This window comes from Myotis brandtii, unplaced genomic scaffold, assembly GCF_000412655.1.
Source record: "Myotis brandtii unplaced genomic scaffold, ASM41265v1 scaffold190, whole genome shotgun sequence".
Taxonomy (NCBI): Eukaryota; Metazoa; Chordata; class Mammalia; order Chiroptera; family Vespertilionidae; genus Myotis; species Myotis brandtii.
In genome coordinates, this window is record NW_005357076.1 from 2692477 (window position 1) to 2715497 (window position 23021).

The following is a 23021-nucleotide window of genomic DNA, read 5'->3' on the forward strand; positions in this document are numbered from 1 at the left end:
ACACACACACACACACACACACACACACACACACACACACACACACACACACACACCTTTTTGCATGGATAACTCAGAACAAGCCAGGATACCCAAATAACCACAACACAAAGAAGTTAAAGAATGTGCTTCTTATAACCCAGGAGATAATTTTCATTTTCCACAGCTAGCATTTATAGTTACTGTACTGGCCACCAGGGGAATCTGGCAGGCCTGCAGATGATAAGAAGTTTTTGAAAAAAGAAAAGAAAGAATGCTTTCTCCTTTAAAACTCTATGCCCACCCCACCTCACCCCCATCAGTGGAGCCTGCACTAAAGCGGCAGCTTGTAGACATTCGCGCTAAGGTCCCAAGAACTACCTCCTACCAAGGTCTGTATTCGCCCCATAAAATTGCCATCCACCTCTCCACAGAGGCCAACAAAAATCACACAGGCTCAATGGGAAGCAGAGAATTTCCTCTGAGCTCCATCCAAATTTGCTAATGATCCAGGGTCACATGTCAAAGCTGGACCAAATTTTTGAGACCCTCCCCCCCACCCAGGGGAAAACCATTTTTTTTTTATCAGCAGTCTCAACTTCAGAACTTCAGAAATGACAAGTAGTGGTCCAAAATGAAACTAATTTACAGCATTTCCTATCATGCAATTAACCTCTTTCCTGCAGAATATTGCTTTTTTCAAATGTGTGCTGCAAAATAGGCTCCTAAATGAATATAATTTCCCACCCATCTTTTAGCAAAAATTATGTCTTTTCACACCTAATATATGCATATTACAACAACTCTTAAAATGAACCTGAGAAGTCAATGTTTTCCATCACTGTCCTCCCCCCACCCCACCCCCAATTTTTAAAACCTTGGTTTTCACTGAAATCAAGTGAAGTCTGGCTTATCAGGCCTGGCTGGAGTTGAAGTGAGACAAGATAATGAAATGGCCCTGGGCCTTCTGCCAGCCTTCTGGATCCTGCCATGGAAAACTACTTCACTGTCCTTGATGGGGGTCTAGACATGAAATAAAGGAGGTAGGGATTCCCTTTCTAGAAAGGGGGTGAATAATTGCCCCTCCATTTGCATCCTTCCCAAGGGCTTTCCCAGGGCCCTTCCTAAGGCAACACCCACAGACCTCAACTACAGGGGACTTCTTGGTTTCCTGAAGCCATGCTACAAAGGTGGATTACTTAAGAAACAATTAGGTGCGTACACAAAGCAATTTGCAGGCAGCCGCACTCCTTCAGCTTTCTAAGTGAAGGGCCTTTCAAGGCTGATTTATAACACTGTCGTCTTCAGAAGGCAAAATAATTAATAGGAGCATGGACTTCTAATTTCAGTGACTTCCAGAGAAAGTGGATTTCATTTGATTTATGACGGCCGGTGACTTTGCATTTTATCAGTTCATTCACTCATTATTTATGCTGATGGCCAATTTCAATGGGTCGCTATCATCTAACTCGCTACTAATCAAAGAGAATTAGGGTTCACTGCATTATTTAGAAGTCGCTAATTTATCTTCAGCACAAGTAGTGAGAAGAGTTTGGGGCCTTCCATAAGAAAAAACTGAACAGCTGGCTGAAGCCAGAAAATTTGGTCAGCACTATAAATTAGTTTTATCAGGGATATTGCAAGTTGACGAGTTCTGAGGTAGGAAGGAGGAAAGAAAAAAAAAAGAGAAGACAGGAGAAAAAAAGCAAAACAGAATAAGGCTAGAAAAAAATAATAAGCTCTGCAGTTACCACCACAGGCTGATCAGCCCCATCATCGAGAAAGACTAATCTAACCCTTCAACCCTGGGGTTTGAGCATCAGAGAGTATAACCTTATTAGTAAAATATCCCAGCATCCTTCAGTTTAGCTCAATAAATATGTTTGCACTGAAATAAGCAGAGTTCCCTTGTTTCTCATTTTAAAGTCATTTTAATATGTTTTAGACATAGATAATGGATCACACTTAAACATGAGAAAATTAAGTCCCATCAGCAAGTAATAATACCCAATCATATTCAATCACATTGAATAACAACCTCTACCAAAATGATCCTCTCCTAGGCAAGGTTAAGAAAATGACAACAATTTAGGGGGTGGAGAGGCTATTATTTTACTTTTTAAAAGACCCAACTTTAAAATACTTCTCTGTGAATTCCTGTAAGGCAATATATTCTCATGTTCATGCCTCCAACTTCTGACCACTCTGGTCCCTCTGACCAGAAAACTACTCTCTCCAGGTTATCGAGGGAATTCCTTTTGTCTTTCCAATGTCTGCGCACCAGGTCTATCTACTCCCTGAAACTCTCCTGGGTCGTTGTCCTAATTGTCTGTATTTTTCAGCAGATTATAAACGCCATGAGAGTAGGAACCACATGATTTGTTAGCTGCTATACCCCAGGATCCCATGCATCTGCTGAGTCAATAATGTTGAATATGTTGTGGGTGTGACTTTAATGTTTTCTATACTATTCAACAGTCATTCTCTTGGTCCAAAGTTTACCCCTTAGGAAAACTAGATGGCGTTTCACGGGTAAGAGGAAAACACTAGTTTCTCATCCACCCAGTATTTCTTGGCAGCTTAGAAACCAAGGAGGAAAAAAAAGTAGAAAATAACATCAATTTTTGAATACTTTTCATTTGTAATGGCAATACCCAACACTGGAAGCTAATAAGGCAATACCCAACTCTGGAAGCTAATAAGGCAATACCCAACTCTTGACAGCTTGTTGGGGCAGCTCCAACATCACCCAAAGGGAACACAAGGCTCCTCAAGTCAAAGGCTACATCATTTCAATTTTCATAATAATTCTACTATATTGTTTTATCTCAACATGGAAAATGCTTACAGACTAATAAATATAATCTGCAGAGGAGTTTTTAATCTTTTTATTCCCAATGCAAACACCGCTTTTAGTTTAGACTGGGCTCTTGTACTTTATATCTTGCCTGACACCAGACTGTCAAGGTACTCATGTAATAAATATGGCCTTTAAACTGGATAGAGTAACCATGCTGAGGTACGACTATGGGATTTTCTTTAATAAGTAAACACCATGTTTATCATATTAATGATCTCAAAGTCTGGGATTTCAGCATTGGTTTCCATCCTGATTCACAATTTATATGTTACCACAAGTAAAGTAAGACTCGTAAAACACAAACCACTTTATTTTTACACTCTTCATCAACTGCTTTCATTTTTGGCTGCAGGCGCAGTACACAGTGTTTTTCTATAACTATTACTAAAATGTGTGGCCACACCCAAATTGACACTTTGTTTTCAATCTTGCTTTCCTTAGATATTTGGGTTTTTACTGGATAAAACTGTTCAGGGCTTTCTGAAGGCCCATGGACCACCAAGACGTCCCTAGGCAAGTGAAAATATAAACTGCTCCCAATATTTACAACAGAAGGACCAAGACCCACTCCCCCTACGAAGCCCACCCTGCTCTCTCCCTGCCTACAATAATTCCAGTCACGAAGAAGCTAAAATTGCATCTTTCTGACTAGATTCCAAGATCTCAAGGGTAGAGACCAAGACCGATATCTACATTGGTGGTGGCTGTTATTGTTTTTATTGTGGTAAAAACACATAACCTTAAATTTACCATCTTAACCATTTAAGTGTACAGTGCGGAAGTGTTGAGTATATTCACATTGTTGTACAACAAACCTCTAGAACTTTTCCATCTTGCAAAACTGAAACTCTATACCCACTTAACCTTGATTTCTCCTCTTCTTTTTCCCCTCCCCCACCCCTTGAAACCGCCTTTCTACTTTCTTTTTCTATGATTTTGACTACTTTAGATACTTCATATGAGTGAAGTCATATGGTACTTGCCCATTTGTGACTGGCTTACTTCAGTCAGCTAATGTCCTCAAGGTTCATCCATGTTGTAGCATGTGACAGGTTTTCCTTCCTAAGGCTGCATAATATTCCATTGTACATATAGAACACATTTTCTTTATCCATTCATCTGTCAGTGGACACTTGGGTTGCTTTTATCTCTTGGCTGGTGTGAATACGGCAATGAACATGTATGTGCAACTATCTCTCTTTGAGTTCCTGCTTTGAATTCTTTCGGATACATACCCAGAAGTGGGATGGGTATTGTAGAACTTGTATTTCTAAATTTTTTTAGCAACCTCCATACTGTTTCTCATGATGACTGTACCATTTTTCATCCCCATCAATAGTGCACGAAGGTTCCAATTTCTCTATATCCTCACCAACACATGTAATTTTCTGTTCTTTTGATAGTGGCCATCCCAAAAGGTATGAGGTAATATCTCATTGTGGTTTTGATTTGCACTTCTCTTATGATTCATACATAATGTTAAGCAATTTTTCATATACTTCTTGGTCATCTAGTATATCTTCTTTGCAGAATGTCTAATCAACTAACTTGCCAATTTTTTAATCAGGTTGGTTTGTGGTTTAGTCTAGGAGTTAACACCTTATATTAACACCTTATCAGATATATAATACGTTAATATTTCTCCCATTCCATAGGTTGCCTTTTCACTCTGTGGATTGTTTCCTTTGATGTGTAATTTAGCCAGTGAAGCAAATTTGATGTAGCCCCATTTGTCTATTTTGCCTTTGCTGTCATAGCTAAGAAATCATTGCCAAATTCACTGTCCTGAAGCGTTTCCCTTATGCTTTCTTCTAAAAGTTTTATAGTTTTAGGTCATACTTTTAGATCTTTAATCCATCTTGAATTAATTTTTGAATATGGTATAAAATTAGAGTCTAACTTTGCTCTTTTCCGTATGCACATCCAGTTTTGCCAACACCATTTACTGAAGAGACTGTCCTTTCCCCATTGTGTAATCTGAGACCCTTTTCAAAAATAATTTGATCATATACAGAGAGCTTATTTCTGGGCTCTCTATTCTACTCTCATGGTCTATATGTCTATCTTTAAGCCAGGACCATGCCATCTTCATCACTGTTGTTTTGTGGTATGTATGTTTTTAAATGAGGAAGTGTAAGGCCTCCTACTTTGCTCTTTTTCAATATTGACTTGGATATTCAGGGTCTCTTAATATTTCATATGAATTTAAGGATGGTTCTTTCTATTTCTGCAAAAAAAATGCCATTGGTATTTTGATAGGGATTACACTGAATCTGTACATTGCCTTGGAGAGTATGGAAACTTTCATAATATTAAGTCTTCCAGTCTACCAACACAGGATGTTTTTCCATTTATTTCTATGTTGCATTTCTTTTAGCAATGTTTTGTGGATTTCCGTGTATAAGTCTTTCAACTCCTTGGTTTATTCCTAAGTATTTTATTCTTTTTGATGCTTTCGTAATTGGGATTGTTCTCCTTTGGTTTTTGTTGCTGTTGTTGTCATTTATTTTTGTTTTTGCCTCTTTTGCACAGTCAATATAGTGCTTTTCACATTATATTCAATGATCAGGAAATATTTATTGAATGAATGAAAGACTGAATGAATTTGTCTCTAAGGTAAAAGGGAATGTTAAGAGGGTTTAAACTTCTTTTACTTTCCAACAGTAAGATCAACTTGGTCAGTTCCTTTCAGTGATATTAGTATCAATAATAAAGACATTTTAGCCCAAAGCCTCAACTTCTGACTTATTTGTGTTAATTAAAGCAATTTCATCGAATGCAGTGATGACAAGACTAAGCCATGACTTCTCTCATGATTTGACTTTAGCCTTGTATTTGAGATTTGATCATTATTCACTTCACTTAATAAGGCTCTAAATCCCCTTAATTATTTTAAATGGTTGGTATGAATTTGCTCAGTAATATGGGTAAGGTCTGTTTGGACTGTGCTGAGTTTAAGAGAGAAGCTCCCATCCAAAAGAAATAAATAAACAAAAAACAACAGCAGCAGCAGCTATCCTACATGAAGTAAATACATTACCTCTTACTTAGAAAGCGCCTTTGGCATTCTCATACCAGTTTCTCCATGAAGTTCTTTACGATCTAGGCTTTGAAATCCTAAGGATTCAATTGCTTGGGCAGAGCAAATGTTAGAAGCAAATGTTAAATCAGTAGCAACAATAATATGAAATTTTGGGACTAGGCCCCCAAATTGTGACTACATATCCCAAAATGCTAGGGAAAATTAAATAGACAGATGAAGAGAGAGTTTAAGCACTGAAATTCTATTACCACTTCCTCCTATCTCCAACGTCTTCCCTCTCTGCCCCCATGTGGTTCTTTTATTTATGGAGGCAATGCAAGAGGGCTCTTTCCTGTTTTTTCCCCCCCTTTATCCAAGTTACATGAAATTCAACTAAGCAGATCTCCCTGTGACACAGTTACAAAAAAAATATAGACATGCCAGCAGGCCCACAACCAACAACTCAAAATGAGAAAAAATTGTGCAGTAGATGGCCTGACTCCTGGCTCACATGGTCAGGAAGCCCCTCGCCTCTGCAGCTGCCTGGCATTAGGGCCTTCCCCCAAAAAGAGATGCACCAACATATCCTCATAGCCATATCACGACATGCCCGACTTAAGGTAGGAAGTGAGCGTGAGAATGTCAAAGGCAGATGAGTGGCATGGGAGCTGGGGAACGCGGATCCGCTGCCGGGTATCATGACAGGCAGGCAAAAGCGGATGAGTGGGAGTTTTTGAAACAAATGCCAGTTAAAGGATCCATTCAGTTATACTTGATACGTCTGATATAATATAGCTTGTTCCAGATGTCAAATAATATCGCCAAACCATGCTCACTAATGTGAAAACCATTGTTGCTGATAAGCCTGTGTTGTTGAATTTGTGCAACAGTCACCCATCTGCAAACAAACTATTGCATTAAAAAAAAAAAACCCTGTGGCTCATATAATTTAAGCCGACAAAGGGATTGACTGAAAAATGTAATTTATGAAAAGCAGTTTTCCCCTGAAAAACTTTTTTTCAAAAATAATATTTCACATTTACACATTTAAGTTATATTCAATTTTATACAAAAATTATAGTAATTGTCCTTCACCTAACATGAATGTTGTAATTATACTTTCAGCATGCTGCACTTCGTGAAAACCATTGTTGCTGATAAGCCTATGTGTTGTTGAATTTGTGCAACAGTCACCCATCTGCAAACAAACTATTGCATTAAAAAAAAAAAACCCTGTGGCTCATATAATTTAAGCCGACAAAGGGATTGACTGAAAAATGTAATTTATGAAAACCAGTTTTCCCCTGAAAAACTTTTTTTCAAAAATAATATTTCACATTTACACATTTAAGTTATATTCAATTTTATACAAAAATTATAGTAATTGTCCTTCACCTAACATGAATGTTGTAATTATACTTTCAGCATGCTGCACTTCCCCACCCAGCCATAAGAAAAGTACAGTGTGTTCCAACCAGCACTGGAAGGAACAAATAGATTTGCAGCATTTGACGTGACCTCTTTAAACATACAGCTCCAAAATATCCATTGCTCATAAAATTCATAAAGGGCTGGATATGTACATCCCAGCTCTCTTTCCTATTCGATATATATGAAAATGCAATTTACTGTATGTCAAATGAAAAAATGCAGTTTTCGAATGCATTGACAACAGGTGCTAGTTAAATGATCAGGCGCTATTTGTTACCTAGTCCCTTACTCTCATTTGCAGCAAGATAAATTGCATTTTAGAAGAGTCGTACGATCTAAGGGGTCTTGACATGTTTTTATTGATTTGCATAGGTTATATGCATGTATTCCTGTTTGTAGGCAAATGGCACCACAAGTAAATGCAAGGCATCGTGCCTGTGTTTCAAGGAAATTGGAGTCATCACGGGGGAGCCAAGATGGAGTGAGCCTGGGTAAAAGAGACACATCCAGCCTGCTGGAATCTCAGAACCTCTATTAAGATTTATAGGCTGTAGGATTCTTTTGGGCTTCAACATTATTCTTAGTAAACCCTTTCTGTCTTCTGTTGTTTATAAAAACTGGCAGCTTTAGCAAAGACAGAAGCTTAAGTTGTAGGTAGCACAATTTAACATAATAGTTCTCGCCTGTCCTCCAAATAGCCTAATGCTGATTTTGCAAAAGGAAAAGGGAAAGGGAGAAGAAAAGCCACATGAAACCACATTCCATAGGCTGTTGCTCTGACATGGATGGATTTGGCTGTAACTACAGAAAAGCACTGGTAAAATTTGATTATATTTCTAATGTCAAAATTTACTAACTTTTTAGACTCCCGGGTTCCATTTCTCATTTGATTTTTCATTTCGTTATCTCAGCACCATCAGGCCCATCACAGAGAGTAATGCACCAATTAGCCCAGGGAGTCACTCACTCAGAAGGGCCTTTTTCATCCACAGGGGCTTCCCCTTCCTGCTGCCGCTATCACAGCCAAGCGAGCCTTCCCTTCCATCCAAGATTCATACACCTCTCAGCTCTCCCCACCATCCCCCTTCCACTGCCTCCTCTCCCTATCTCCATCCAGAGCATTTGCATCTGCTTTTTGGAGCCAGGACATTTACAATAGTATTGATGAACTTACGGCATCTCTTCTGCTACTGTCTTATCTGAAATCATGTTGTCATCAATCTTGTCACCAATTTAACCATGAAAACCATAGGTCCTTACCTGAACTGGTGAAAAGATGGATAACAACTTTTGAACTTCTATTCTGTTTGAACTTCTGCCTTGCTCACAGTAGAGGTCGGATACAAATATGTTAACGTGACATGATAATGAGCATTGCCTCTGTGTGGGGATCGATACTTTTCAATGGATTCTCCGGCACATTTCCTCATCTGAGCCTCAGAGCTGAGGTGAACAGTAGCTCATCATCATCAGGCCTCGTGTCCGCTGGGTGAAAGGCATTTGGCAGAGATGCTTGGGTGACTAGTGTGATTTCACAGGAGTTCAGGGTGGAGTGGGCACCAGCACTCAGGACCTCTAACCAGTGCTGTTCCCTTTCTATGCAGCACACTCATCTCCCGGCATATCTAACCTTCAGGATGGAACTCAAGTTCAGTTTCTTTTGTGAATCTTTTATAACAGAAAAAAAAATGCCTACCCATTGATATGCATGTCTTTATTTCGGGAAACCACATGCATTGAGTTGAATACATGAAGATATGTTCAGAGCTTCTCTAATAGCCGGGCCCTTAATGGTCAATAATCATGCCTTATTTCTTCCCTGAATTCATTCCTTGATCTCTTCAAAACACTTATAAAAACTATTTTTCCAGCGTTATGCCAGGCCCAAGAAAACAAAGATGAATAAGAGAGGTTCTCTGCCCTCATAGAGCTTACAGTTTAGTGATATAGCTTTCCTATTTTTTTTTGCCATGATCCACTTTATTGCCCACATGACTCAGCATGCACACAGCCCTCTGAAAAAAAAGCTTCATAGAGCAATGTTTACCTTACCATGTGCAATTTAACCTAATAGTTCTCACACTCTGATATTTTCCATCTTATTTTATTCTGTTTTATTTCATCTATTTAGCAAATACTATTTACAACACTCTAAATTAATTTCACCAACAAATAAAGAATCATGACCCACAGTTTGAAAATCACTCATGCACTATGACTGTGGAATGACTCAGATCAGAGGTCGGCAAACACTTCCTGTAAAGAGCCAAATTATTAGGCTTTGTGGGCCCATCAGTAAAGGATATTACATAGGCATTAACAAGAGAAAAATGTTTTTCTATTTAAGTTTTATTCATAAAATTCAAAATATTATAGTCAATGAGTATAATTCTGTATAACACAGGTTTAATAATGAGAAGAGTTGAATTTATTATTGAACATGAAATTTGAATTTCATATAATTTTCCCATGTCACAAAGTTTTATTGACTTTTGCAGCTATTTTAAAATGTAAAAGTCCTTTTTAGCTCATGGACATATGAAAAGAGGCAGCGGGCCATAGCTTGCCAACTTCTGACTGAGAGCAAAACCAGTTTTTATTGACATGCCTAAAATGTCAATTGTTTTCATTGCAAAGCTGTATCTCAACTACCTTCAACTGGTGCTTGAGAAAGACCCAGAAAAAGTGTGGATATTTAAATAACTGAGGGATGTTAAATTTAAACCTCTCAACAAATTATGGGTTTGGTCCCATTTTGCCTCCATCTTATCAATGAAGAAACTAAGGTATAGGGGTAATAGGATGTGCCTACTAGCTTCCAAGCCCAGGCCCAGGTACATGACACCCGTCTAAGCCGTGACAGGGTCTGGCTTAGATGACCAAGAAGAACAACAAACCCCCACTCCTCTGGTAGTACCAGCAGAGGTTAGCATGCACTCTAATAAACATATTTTCTCTTATACCATTCAGGGTACCAACAGGTACCACAGTCAATGCTACCTGTGCCATAACACAGACAACCTGCAGGAGGCTTGGATCTCAAAGTCCCCGAATGATAATCACTTGGGCTAGAACATCAGTTACGCCTGAACCTCATTCATAGTTAGGTTTTCATGTCTTAAAGGGTATTAAGCGAGAAGACAAATCACGCTACCCAAAGTCTCCACATTCACTCCCCACCGCGCTGCGCATTTGGCCAAGTGCCCACGCGGCGAGAAAGACGAGCAGGGTTCTCCAAGTTTCGGCGGCAGCATGTGGCGACCACAGTCCATGACTGAGGCTCCCAAGATCGGCTTGAGTCTATGTTGTGCGTATGTTCTTCCTGAGGGCAATCATTCACGCAGACAAAACACAGCATTCCAAACCTCGGGATATATTTATGTTCAATAATAAACTATAGAAACTGCAGGGCTACTCAAAGTTTCCAAAGACACGTGTGTCTCAAGGAGAGTTCGGGGGCCTGTGGAAGGAGATGATTAAAACACAGGCAGCATGTAAACACATGGTCATGTTGGTAAGGTTTTGGGAACCAAGTGTGTTACCTCTAGAAAGAATGTGCACTCAATGTTGGCTAAAATAACGCTTCTCATTACTTACCTTGAGTCCCCAGCATTGTGGTCTATAAACGCTGCTAAACATGACCCCCAGGGCTAGCGAGAGTCTGAGCCTTGCCACAAAACCCTGGCAGCGTTAGTATTTTCAACACAAACAGGTCCCTCTGATAGTGACATGTAGGTCTTTAAACAAGAGCATACACAAATAAACACACTCAACTCAACATACTGAATCAAAGCATGTGCAGAAGGCAGCAACGCTCAGAAAGTAAACGTCGCAAGTTAAACATATGAGGTGACCAGCAGATACTTTCTCCCCTAAATGACTTACTGCAGAGCTCCTCACTTTGCCTTAAGGTATTCAAGGTCTTAATAATGCATAGTTTGTACAAAGAAACGAGCAAGTGTAAAATTGTAAGTTATTTTATTCTTCATAGTTCATTAGTAGCTCTGTATTAGATTTCCATTCCTTTGGATTTTTTCCCCAGGTAGTCTGGCACACATGTACATACACACACACACACACACACACACACACACACACACACACTCTGAAAACAGACACAGCTTCACAGGTCCAATATTATATTTCTGGTGCTAAATGTGAAACTCAAGGAAAGCAGACTACAAGGATTTTAAGTTTCCTGCTTGAAAACGCCTTAAAGAGAAATCATTGTTCAATTAATTATAAATCAGCATTGAAAATAACCTTAGAGTGCTTTTTAAGAGTTCACAAAATGCTTTACTTGGACCAAGCCTGGGAAGAAAACATTACTATCTTCATTTGGCAGACTGAGAAATTAGGTTACAAAAGCCAGGGTTCCCTCTTTTTGATGGTAGGCAAGGAAACAGCAAAGGGATGAAGAGCAGCAGCCTGGACTATGCACAAGGTGAAGGGAGCCTGTAAGTGTGAAAGCCAAGAACCTATGCTCTCACCGGCCAGGAAAGTAGAAGGGAAGAGAAGGAAGAGAAAGAAGAAGAATTGCATGTTACAGGTAGAGTCAAAGTTTTGTCAACATGGAAAAAGAAATGTTTCTGGCCAACTGATTTTATAAAACAAATTGTAAAGCATCGCTGCAAAAACTGGGTGCATCTGAAGGAAGTAGAATTAAAAAGCATCAAAGTATTACGCTAAGCGAAATATGCCAGTCAAAGAAAGACAAGTATCACATGATCTCACTCATATTCGGAATCTAATGAACAAAATAAACTGATGAACAAAATAGATCCAGAGACACAGAAGTATGGAACAGTCTGTGGAATCTCAGAGAGAAGTGGGGATGAGATTAAGTGGGAAGAGATCAGCCAAAGAACCTGTATGCATATATTCATAACCCTTGGACACACACAATAGGGTGGTGAAGGCCTGAGTTGTGGGGGGTTGCAGAGAGGGGCAGGCTAGAAGAAGTTAATGGCGGGGGGGGGGGGGGGGGGGGGGGGACATATGTAATACTTTCAACAATAGAGATTTAAAATAAATCAATAAAAATACCAAAATAACTAAAAACTTCTCCCTTCAAAAAGAAAAAGTATCAAGGTCAGAAGCCATAAAGCTTTTTACTCTGCAGAAGATCCCGACAATCTCCCAGGGCGCAGGCAGGGAGATCATGCAGTTAGGGTGACTGCAGGGCGAGTGAAAAGGAAAAATACAGTAAAAGAAGTACCTGCTCTAGCTGTAGCCCCAAAGCTCATATCATGTTGTGGGCACTCAGAGAGTTGATTTGTCTGCATACCCTCCCCATCCTCACATGCCTTTACTTCTACAGGGGGAAACCGTGTGTTCAGCAGAATCCTAGTGCATGTACTTTGTTTGTGCTTATTAAATAAAAGGAAAGGATCACCTTCAACTATATTAATGATGGACTGGTGGATGAAGGATGCCTGTGAAAATTCACAACATCTGTTTGCTCCCCTCTCTTCTCAGCATGCTGCACCTATTTCTCATGCTTAATGATGCTCAGCCACTCTGCAAGTTTTACGAACAAATGTGTGTTTAGCCACATTCATCATTCTGAATGAGTGTTCCTGATGAAGCCTCCACTGGCCTGTTTCGCTCTTTCTGCTACACTTTAACAAATGACAACTGCTCTACGTATTTTTCATTTGTTAAAAATAAAAAGCTAAGTGAAGGATAGGCCTGGAGGATTTTTTCCCCTTCCCTTTGACTCCCCCCGAAACTTCAGCACACCATCCATTGTATTTCTACACCCACAGCCTTGGACTGGAGGGGACACGCTGGGGCAGCCTGCCTGAATCTCGGGTGTCAGAGCCCCGCTGGCTATGTCCCACCTCGAGGATCCTGTCTCTGCTCTCTAATTACCTGCCACTCCTGGAATCTCCATCCCACAGCGTGGTGTTTAAACATATGCCTTTACTCTTCACTGGGCAGGATTGTAAACCAGTACGTTGGCAAGAAATCAGGAAACGCTGTCTGTATTACCAAGAATGTCACATATTAGATCAGAGAGTAAGGAACAAATAAATAGTTGTTAAATTGAGCAGTAGTATTTCTCTCCAGTTCTCCAGACGAAAGCCAAGATGCTTGCTTAGTTGTGACAGACAAGATAATTTTAAATTATCACAAACTCAGAAACTTCAGCTAAACCAAGAGGCTCATCCCAGCAAAACCTGGATTCACATTTTGAATGACCCACATGAGTCAGGTCAAGCTGGCTAGAACCCAAGAGTTCAAATAGCAAAGGTATTATAGTATGTTAAGTAATAATCTTTCAGAATTTATTTTCAAGTGGTTGTTTTTATTCTGATCATTTGGTTAGGAGCATGAAAAGCAAAAAAGTAAGACATTTCTTCTATATTAAATATTCAGAATCATTGGAAATCATATTAAATTCTATTTCATAAAACAATACATTTTTCTCTATATTTGCAATGCTGAATATTGTATTAGTATTTTTATTGCATTTGACTCAGCATGCATTGCAAAACACTTTACAGATAAAATAATATTATATATTCAATAAAGCCACACTGTCATATCACCAGTTTAACCACAATGGTTTCTGGTTTCCTACCCCTCCTGAATGTTATGAACATTTGAAAAGGAAAATGTTTCAGTCATCAAATTTAGTTGCTTCTCCCACCCCAACCTTCTTTAAAATGCCCTGTTAGTGACTGTGGGTTTTATATACTTCATTAACTGAATTGTTAATACATTTCAATCTAATTTTTTTTAAGAAAGCTTCTGAGATCAGTACAAAAAGTTTTAGGAGATATCTACTCAACAACAAAGAAGCTAAACCTTAGCAGACAGAGTTAAGAATTAAAAGTATAAAAATTAAGAAATCTTAACCAGAAATCCATCAACTTTCACGGGTATTTATTAAGGTCCTGCTCCGCAGGTTCCCTGAGCACCACAGTCCACCAAGGAGCCTTGGAGTTCTTGAGCCCTCAAATCCATACTTGTCACAAGCTTGGCTGGAGACAGACTTAAAACCATATATTGAAAATATGTGTATATTAATCTTGCACTTGCACCACTTTTGTTCATTCTATTTTATAAACTACCAACACTACAGATATAACTGTTGTCATGTAGGCAAACATAAAAATGTTTCATATTTGAAAAAAGACCTTCAGTGTTTGATGCAAATGTCCTCAAGGACCTACTCAATTCTACCTCCTCCACAATCCCCAATCACCCCAGTCCACGGAGACCATCCTCTTCTCTAAAACACAGGAGTGGTATCTGCCACACAACTTAGCCCCACCCAGCACTACTGCTCACTGATATTTTGCTCTCTACAACATAATATGGTATTACTAAGGACTAGGATCTCATTTTATACTTCCTTCCATCTCCCATAATACCTATACTCAGCTCTATACTGAGCACCAAGACATTGCCGTCTATATCAATATTGATCTCAGTATCAGTACAGCAAGTCCTCAAGTAACATCCTTATGCTAATCGTTTTGGTATAACCTTGAGGAGATGCCATAGGAACCTAACTCTTGTTTTTATCAATTAGCCTATGGTAAAATTGATTTCCTTACACATTGTTTTGCTTAAAGTCACAGAACCTATTTAAGTGAGGACTTACTGCATATCAATAGAGATATCCACACGTACTCATTTATTGTATCTTATATAACCAATGAGTCTGTGCTTAAGTGTGAAGTTAGACCTTTATTCTATTCATTCTTTTTATACATATTAATCCCTTCCTGCTTTAGGTACTATGAGAGATGCAAAGACAAATAAATTCTTCAATGACATTATAATGTAATGAAAGAAAAGTATATTTGAATACCTACTATGACCAAGCCTCTAAAATATTAAGTACCAGAAATAAAACAGGAGATTAAGAGACAGAGAGGATCATTGGAAATAGAGGGATTAAAAGGCTTCATCTTCAAGCATGGCATTTGAGCCACTCCTTGAAGAAGAGGGAAGATGCTCAAATGTGAAGATATGGGCAAGGATTCCCAGGCAGAGGAGATAACACAATTGAAATTATGAAGGCGCGAAGGCAGGGTGCTCATCTGAGTGCAGAATAGAAGATTCCTCTTTTTAAAAACACAAGATTGAACCTAGCCTTGCAGACCAGTTTAGAAAAATCCTATGGCCTTACTGAAAGGGCCTCTTTCCAAATTCTCGTCATACTCATTGCCCTTTAGAAGCAATAGAAATATTGCATATGAATCCCCCATGGCACAGAGTCCCACAGGACAAGCTGGAAGAAAAAATAACTTTCCTCTTCTGAACTCTCCTAGGCACAGTGCTTAAATTTCGTGACCTGGTTTCTTGGAGGCCTTGGCTCGAGTTAACTTTCCCAGTTTGCTTGTGAAGGGCTTAGCACCCGATGCCACCTCCAACTCTCTGGAGCTCGGTTACATGCTGGCCGCAGCAGCCGTGTCTGCAGCTCCAAGAATTCAGCAAAAGCCACGGCATACTTGCTCTGACAGTCTTTCTTCCTCCTGTTGGAGACATGGACCTTAAATACTTCCCCAACCTTTCTCAGCTACAACCTGCCCTGCAGAGAGTAAAAGAAGCTCTTTACTCAGACCTCAATTTCTAACATTTAAGTCATCCTGACCCCTCAGCACATTAAAGGTGATGATTCTTTTTCCTTACTCCATCCAACTACCTTCTAATAGAAACTGTGCTTGATAACGCTTTTGCCCTGATTGATGGCTGCTGAGTGTAACAGGTCCACAATCTGGCAAGAACAACCCCAGGAAACTGAACAGTCACCTCACAAGAAACTCTGCACCAACTACAGTGCCACTTTGGCCTGATTCACTCCCCACTTTTTGATAACTGAAGTCATCATCTCTTCTTTGTCAAGAAGCCTTTGATTGCAGTGACAGCCCAGAACCAGAGAACCATAATAGTAGAGAGTCCTACAGGGCCTTGGCAATCACTGTTTAATCCTCTCATTTTACAGCAGACAAAATTGAGGCCCAAAGAAGCAAAATGGCTTATTACCCCTTTTTAGTAGCCCAACTGGGACTAACATCTAGGTTTTCTGACTCATAAATTAGTTCCTTCCTCTACTACATGTTTATCAGCCTCCTAAAAGTTGGGAAAACTGAAAGAATAGCAGTATGATAGGCTGATTAATATAGAGTATGTTCATATCTCCATATCCAAAACCTGTGACTATTATGTGACATGGGAAAAGGGACTTCGCAGGTGTGATTAGGTTAAGGATCTTGAGATGGCAGGGCTACTGTGAGCTCAATGTATTAAAAATGATCATTAAAAGAGGGACACTGGAGGAGTCAGAGGACAAAAGCAAAGATGGAGCGACAGGCTTTGAAGATGGAGGAAGGGGCCCCAAGCCAAGGAATGCTGGCAGCCACTGAAAGTTGGAAAAGGCAAACAAACAGATTCTCCCCCTCAGAGCCTCTTGAAAGAACTGGCTCTGCCCAACCTTAATTTTAGCCCTGCAAAACTCATTTTAAACTTTTGACCTCCACAACTATCAGAGTATTCATTTGTGTGGTTTTAAACCACTGAGTCTGTGGTGATTTGCTACAGTGGCAGTAGGAAACTAACACAAATTTTAGTGCCTAGAAGTGGAGTGCCGGCCACTGTGACAAGTACCTAAAAATGTGGAGATGGCTTTGGAATTTGATAATGGGTAGAAGCTTGAGGAATTTCAAGGAGCATGATAAAAGACCTAGATTGCCTACAGTAGACTACTTGTAGATATATTGGCATTAATGACTCTGTTAGTGAAGACTTGTAAGGAAGTGAGGAGTGTGGAAGAGAAAACCAATATTCTCTTAGAGAATATCTAAATCATCATAAACAGACTGATGGTAGGAGCACAGACATTAAAGGAGCTCCTGGTGAAAGCTCAGAAGGAAACGAATTCGTTATTAGACACTGAAAGAAAGGAGACCCTTGTTATAACGGAAGAAAGATTAGCTGAGCTGTATCCTACAGTTGGATGGAAAGCACCACTTGGAAGAAATAATTTGGCTGAGGAGATTTCCAAACAAAATGTTCAAGGTGCTATTTTCCTCTTGCTGTTTATTGTAAAATGCAAGAAAAAAGATACATTAAAGAACTGTTATATATACTAGTATATTTTTTAAAAGCTTGATAATTCTCAGCCTATCCAGATTGTAAAATTAGGAGATATACTATCAGGAAAGATGCTCTGGTGAGAAATCCAAGTATGTAATTGGATACCAGCTAGTTCATCAGAAGACTAAAAAGATCGGAGTATTTATGCACAAAGATAACTCTTAACAAGATTAGGCATGTGACTCGTGAATTCCCTCAACCATCTTAGCAGAAGCCAGAAATAGAAATAGGATTATCCAGGAAAAATCTATGGAGGACCCTCTTGTCTCATGGAATGAATCCATGATATAATGGGAGACCACAAGGTTTTTGAGAATGTTATAGCAGCAGAAACACTGACAGCTTAGACTAAAACTTTTAACAACAACAACAAAAAAATGAAATGAAAGAACACTGTCAGGTGACCAAAATTCTACAGACAGGAGACAAGCTGATAAAACTACTCACCTGTAACTTTCATGAATGCATGCTGCCTTCATGAAAAAGGGAAGATGGCCCACAGGGCAGAGCCTCAAACTCAACGGGTAGAACTTTAGACCCAGAGACACAAGCCACAGAGTACTACTCCCAGACCCTAAAACCTAAGGAAGCTGGCCCTACTGGATTTAAAAATTGCTTGGGACTGCTCAATGAATCCTTTTTCCTTTCATTTTCTCCCTTTTTGAATGGAATGTCTAAAATTGTTATCCTAAGTATATCCCACCATTGTATTTTGGGAGAAAATAATTGATTTCTAGTTTCACAGGTCCACAAATAGAGAATGATTCTGCCTACGAATGAATTATACCCAGAACCTCACTCATAAGCAATATACATTATTGAAGATCTTGAGATTTGAGCTGATGAGACTTAGATGAGATTTTGGACTTGAAGCTGTAATGGTTGAGACATCTAGGGACCTTGGGGTGAGGTGAAAGTAATTTTTTATTTGTGGTTGCTATAAATCTTTGGGAGGCAGAGAGAAAATATATGTGTTGTTTCACCCCACTAAGTTTGTGGCCATTTGTTACAGTGGCAATAAGATACTAATGTGGCCAGGAGAGAGGAGGCAATCAAAGGAGGAGAAGGCCTGCACCACAAATGATCTTACTTATGGAGAGAGCACAGCCTTTGACAGTAGCAAGAAACAGCCTAAGTCTTCTCATTACACCACCCTGGAGTCCAGATGCCCTTCAGGGCGTCTTTCATACTGTAATACCAGGTTATACTTGCCATGTAAAGCCCTTTCTTTCTTGTTCCAGTCAGGTAGTCCATGACATGCCAGAAATAGGATAATTATATTTTCTGATTAAAATTAGGAAGCATCAGACAACATACTCTGTGTTATTTTCAGGTATAAGAGATTGGCTGGGAGATTCCAAAACTAGATACCAAAATGTTTAAATTTTTTGTAGCCATTTCAATAGTTTAGAGGACAGAAAGAGACACTATTTTGAAATGGGAGTTCCACAGAAAACCTGTAATATGTAGAAACTTATTTATCTAGGAAACTAGAGAGAGAGTGGTGATGTATATGGGCTCTCAGAATCAAAGTTCACAAAAATGAAGGCACCTGAATACAGGATCCAAATCCCTGATATGCACAAAGATGAGCAAGAGACTTAGGTAGGGTCAAGTGCAATAGACTAAAGTAAATTAATGGTCGTTTCTACCTCCTGAATACCTCGTTTCTACCTAGGTTCATTGAGCTTCACATAGACAATTTTGCTCACAAGAGTTCCTCAAGAGAGGATATTGCAACAGATATTTAGCCCTGACCAGGTAGCTCAGTTGGTTAGAGCATTGTCCCGATACACCAAAGTTGTGAGTTTGATCCCCAGTCAGGGCACATACAAGAATCAACCAATGAAGCATAAGTAAGTAGAACAACAAATGGATGTTTTTCTCTCTCTTCCTTCCTCTCTCTTTCTAAAATTAATAAATAAATTTAAAAGTGTAAGAAATGGGCATTGAAAGGGGTTAGATGCATTTCCCAGGTAATCTCTATAAACAGGTAAGTGGCTGGGCTGGGAGCCCAAAACGCTTCCCACTCTGCCATGCTGCCAGTAACTGCTCCAGTGATAATGGAGCAGAGAATATCTGTGATGGAAGGAGTTGGAAGAAGAAAAGCCTTTTGATTAGACACAGGGTAAATAGATGTGTCTGAAGGCAATATCACAGAAAAATTATTTTCACAGTGACCCAATACAGATGGTATACAATCAGCCAACTAGCATCCCTCAACAGCAAAGATCTGGCTTATTCAAAAATGTATGCATTCAACATTCATTCGACAAGCAATTGTTTGACAGGTCAAGTGCTGAGCTAGGTACCAACCAGAATTTAACACCCATAAGACAGTACTCTTTACCCCAAAGAATTTATGGAAGAACAAAGAACATGGGGAAGAATTGATTAATTTAATTAATTTATGTGAATATTTCTCCCAGGAAACTTAAGAGAGTTAATGAAAACCTCAAAAGTGTTACTAACATATTCTAAGAAAGAAAAAGAATCTATTTTCTTCTTTCAACTGATACAACTGACCTTGGAGGTTTTTTCAGAACAGCAGAATGGGGTAAAAAGAAAGTGGAAAAGTCATTTTGTTCTTTTAATATCCTGGAATTTTCATTTTTCTTATCAAAGAATGATTTTAAAAACTGCTTATCTTGGAATTGAGACCAACGGAGAGAAGTTGCAGGGCCACAGACATCCCATAAAAACAAACAAACAAAAAAAACAACTCTTCTCCTGAGAGCTGTCCGTCGATGGCCCAGCTGCCCCTTGAAGCACTGAGCTCCTCACCACGGGTAGGGTTCAAGCAGGAGACTAAGCAGCCATGTGGGTGGCACCAGATGGATTCCTTCTCTGGAGTGGGAAGCTAGAGAGGATGCCCACACAAGTCCCACGTAGGATTTCTGTGATGCCTGGACAATCGCCTCATCGAAAGGGCTCAGCAGACCATGGAAAGTCATTTGGCTCCGATGACATTCAAAGAATGTTCACTTTGCTAACTTTTGAGTTAAGTGCTAGAGGACATCTTGTCATAGAAACTCTAGGTGACATAAGTCCTCTAAATACAACTGCACTAGTCCTTTACCTTGACCGGCCGCAGTCCCTCACCCTGCAGGCTGACCCTGACAGGCGCCTCTCAGTCCCAGGTGCCCGCAGTTCCACATCTCACTTACCTGTCTGGCTGAGTAAATTACTACAAGCAATGCCTGCCTCAAAGACTTATAATAAAAAGAGATTCAAGAGGACGACGCGAAGCGGAGCAGCATTCATGAGAATGCTGAGATGAAAATTCCCCGTCGGCCTTCACGCTGGAGAATTTACTTTCGGATGTAAAAATAACGCGCACTGCTGTATTTCTCCACTTTATTTGCTCTCCTCTGCAGAGATTACTGCTGTGTGCGCAGCGCTGTAAGAGTGGAGAAGGTCAGGTTGACAAAACTTCTTGGTGGGGAAGAATCCTTAGCCTTCCAAATATACGTGCCTTGCAACTTCCAGGCCACAAAAGCAAACTCTGGCTTAAAAAATGCCAAGTCTCATCTCTAAGGAAAGTCAATAACTTCCAAATGGTCCCAAGATCACATTTGTGTGGTTATAATAAACCATTAAAAACATTAAGGAATAATTCAGATAGAAAGAGCTTTCAAGGTTGTTAGGTTTTTTTCTTCCTTCTCAGTTTTGGCAAAGACAACATAAACCTCAGCAAAGAAAAAGCAGCTATAGGAAAACAGGAAAATGATAAAATTAGACCTGGTTGAACTTGCTTTTCATCTACCAACAACTTCCTAAGAAAATGATAATATTTATGTAGCAAAAAGGTATTTTGTAGCTACTCTATATGGAAGAAACTTTTCTTATTTTCAGGTTAGAGATAGCTTGGAATGGTTCTAAGAGTCACCCCCCACCGCACCCCCGCACTCCTCCCCCTGGGGCGGACAGTGTCCTCTCAAACCAAACATGAAAACAGTTTGAAAGTTTGGGCAGGTTTCAAAGGAGACCGGAAAGGGCACACAAGGAGTGCTATTCAACACATCAGTCCCAAAACTGATTGAAAAGCCAGCAATGAACATGGGTTTGAGGGTGTGCAAGCAAAGCACATTATTCTGTGTTCCCCCCAAATAATCACCCATCAACAATGCCAGCTCTTAGACTGCAGTTCTAAGAAAGCCCAAACACCCCAAGGAATCCCAGCCCGTCCCGGAACGAAGGCCCCATGCAGAATGTTACGACAGCTGGAACACCAAAGATCACCAGCTTTCAGACCTCATATGAAGCCACAGCATGATAAACAAATTCAATAAAATTACGAATTGGCAAACTGTTTGCAACAAATGTTATTTCCTGGATAACAAGATGGATAACGTACATTCTGCAACATATGTGAGGAATTATTGAAAACAGATGTAAATGTTCTCAAACTCGAGTCTTTCTTTGGCACAAATCTGAATACATTGATTTTACACTTTGCTTTACAGCCCTGCCCAATGTACCTCAAATAGGAATCCTCATACAGAACAGAAGATGTTCTAGGAAGATATTTCTGCTGTCCTTCCCTATTTCATAACATTTGGGTTGGGGAGCGTATTTGTTCCAAAAGCCCTTCCATATAACACCAAATAAAACTTTGAATCCGGAATGAAAAAGCAAAAGCAAGGACGAACTGCAAACAGAGGATAATAATTATATTTAAGTTGCTCCAGGCCTAAAGGTCCTCTGCTAACACACCCACACTGTAAAGAATGTCATGACTCTCCCACAGCCCATGCCCTTCAAAACCAAAACCCGTTCCCCTTAGCTAAGTGCTACATCCCTATTAGGTCTTTTGTTTTTGCCTCTGGCACCGCCACTCACTTGCCTATGTGGCAAAAGCAGCCAAGTCGCTGCATCCTACCTGCCACACAATCAGGATTTCCCTAATTGTGAGGAGAACCGTCTCCTGAGCACGCACAAAAACACGCAATATGCAATCATCGCATTTTGGAAATGGGGGCCCAGAGAGGTATTTTCCATGAAAAGTAATTTACATTTTCAGCTACAAATGCATCTTTTCTTCTAAGAAGAATCATCTGTACAACAGATTTGTATCTGAAAATAGAAGGCCGGATTTATGCAAAAATGATCTCAGGGGATCATCACAGAAACACAAAAAAGTAATTTTCTGCCAAAATTATACAGAGCACTCACAAGAGATGTTTTTCAAATATGACCACTAAACACATAAAATACACAAATGAAATGGAATTAATACAAAGCAAGAGTTCTATGGTGATCTTAAAGAGTTTAGGGATGTCAGACAAAACGTCAGAATAGAATTCTTGAGAGTTTAAACATTATAGAAATGTCAAAGCCCATATTTTTACACTGAAAAGAAGCTCTTTTGCTTTGTAAGGATTGGTTTCTCCAGCTTATTTAAATATTCCACAAGTGCACTAGATGGTAAAGTTAATTCTCTGAAACTCCCAAATTTTGTTAATCTGCCCCAATACAAAACTGTTACCATCACCCACAGTAAACTGAACTATAAAACTTTATTTATTAAAATGTTTTTGATATGTATTTCTTTTTTTAAATTTCTTTATTGATTAGTTTATTACATATGTGTCCTTATCCCCACATTACCCCCCA

At 39.5% G+C, this 23021-nt stretch overlaps 1 protein-coding gene and 1 long non-coding RNA gene across 4 annotated transcripts in view; both read right to left on the reverse strand.

The window, feature by feature from the left end:
* The window catches only part of LOC102245006 (chromosome unknown open reading frame, human C10orf11), a 1043798-nt gene that overhangs the window by 645416 nt on the left and 375361 nt on the right, over positions 1-23021 (reverse strand). The window lies entirely within an intron of this gene.
* The window catches only part of LOC106725813, a 20436-nt gene continuing 12193 nt past the window's right edge, over positions 14779-23021 (reverse strand). Inside the window, exon 3 of the long non-coding RNA XR_001361796.1 lies at positions 14779-14855. This is a non-coding gene — a long non-coding RNA (uncharacterized LOC106725813). The remainder of the gene's footprint in view (positions 14856-23021) is intronic.